This window comes from Cyprinodon variegatus, unplaced genomic scaffold, assembly GCF_000732505.1.
Source record: "Cyprinodon variegatus isolate N-32 unplaced genomic scaffold, C_variegatus-1.0 Scaffold341, whole genome shotgun sequence".
Lineage (NCBI taxonomy): Eukaryota > Metazoa > Chordata > Actinopteri > Cyprinodontiformes > Cyprinodontidae > Cyprinodon > Cyprinodon variegatus.
The window spans coordinates 497,747-499,441 of NW_015150794.1; the positions used below are offsets into that span (position 1 = coordinate 497,747).

General features: G+C 40.6%; 1 protein-coding gene and 1 non-coding gene across 2 annotated transcripts in view; both read right to left on the reverse strand.

Moving 5' to 3' along the window:
• Positions 1 to 1,695, reverse strand: part of nhsl2 (NHS like 2) — a 209,044-nt gene that overhangs the window by 180,243 nt on the left and 27,106 nt on the right. The window lies entirely within an intron of this gene.
• Positions 486 to 567, reverse strand: trnas-gcu. The gene has a single exon. It is a non-coding gene; the product is annotated as a tRNA-Ser (tRNA).

The following is a 1,695-nucleotide window of genomic DNA, read 5'->3' on the forward strand; positions in this document are numbered from 1 at the left end:
CTGTAAGTTTTTTTTAAAATGCAAAACAGGGGAACACTGGCGCAAAATAGTGGAATGGATTGTTTCAATCGGCGAAACTGGAAAATACGGACCGGATTTTTTTTTTAAAACTGGATCGGCAGTCTGGATCGGCATTTTACATGCTTTGCCGATACGCATTTTTTTGCCAAAAAACTGGATCGGCAGTCTGGATCGGCATTTTACATGCTTTGCCGATACGCATTTTTTTGCCAATATCGGCGTCCCGATCCGATAAGTGGATCGGATCGGGACAAGCCTAATATATATATATATATTGTTTATTGTTTATTCTTAATGCCCCTTTTCCTCATTGTTTGCACCTTCTTTGACTTCTATGCCAATATGTGACAAGTGAATTTCTCCGCTGTGAGATCAATAAAGCTCATCTTATCTAATCTAATCTAATGAAATTAGACTGTCTGATAGACTGTCAGTCTATCTCGTCGCTAAAAAGATTCATAGTACGACGAGGATGGGATTCGAACCCACGCGTGCAGAGCACAATGGATTAGCAGTCCATCGCCTTAACCACTCGGCCACCTCGTCTGAAGGCACCAGTAAGCTTAACAAGAAAAGAACAACACAGATCAAACCTGTTCCCGTCAGTCACGGATTTTTGCTCACACATACAAAGTGATGGCACACTTGGCAAAATGCCAGGAGTGGTTAAGATTCGTAAGGACTTAGTCAGGAAGCGGAACTGGTGCGGCCACCATATCTGGATAAAAGTCACATTGTTCAAAAAGGATGCGATCCAAATGTAGAACACAATAGATTAACATTCCTTTACCACTCAGCCAGCTCTTCCACATGAGCAGTCATGTAAAGTAGGAGAGAAAAAAAAGCAGATGTAAGGGCTCAGGTGGGAGCCTCTTATTAGACACAGCGTTTTACTCAGAAACAGCTTATGAGCACCATTTAATTCAGTTCTTATAAGCAGATTAGGCGTGTCTAACATGCAGGTTTGGAACAAACCACAGCAGGATTTCTGTTGGTGTCTTGTGGTTTATGGTTTGTGTAATGTGTCCACACTGATTTGTTCCTGCTGCCCAAAAAGAGCTTTTATAGGAAATGAGTCAAGTGTAGTCCTGTAAAAACATCTGTGTAACTTGGCTCTGCACAAGTCAGCACCAAGAGACCGTTACAACTTCCTCAATCCCAACATTTGTCACCAGACACTTTTTTTATAATATATCCCTAATTTTCTAAGAAAAATATGTTTTTTTTATCCTCAACAGCTGCTGAATAACCACTTGTATCTAACAAAAAAATGTAAGACGAAACAAATGAATATTCTTTGTTATATTGAAATGTCCACAGTTATGTTAGACGCTCTGTGTAGAATAAACAATCAAAGGTTTGATTAGTCTAAATCTTTTAATAATAATAATTTAACATCATTGATCTCACAATGGAGAAATTCTCCTCTGCATTTAACCCATCCCCTTGGGGAGCAGTGGGCTGCCATTGTGCGGCACCCAGGGAGCAATCAGGGGTTAATGTTCTTGCTCAGGGACCCAGAGTGCAGGCCGTGGGGATCGAACCATGTACGTCCAACCTTCTCAGAGCACAAGCATACATCTCTAACCACAAGGCCATCTTTAAAATAAAGATGATTTCTGAAACGCTTTGAATTAACAACTAAGGGTAGTTTTAAGTCAGACTTCCCAGTCT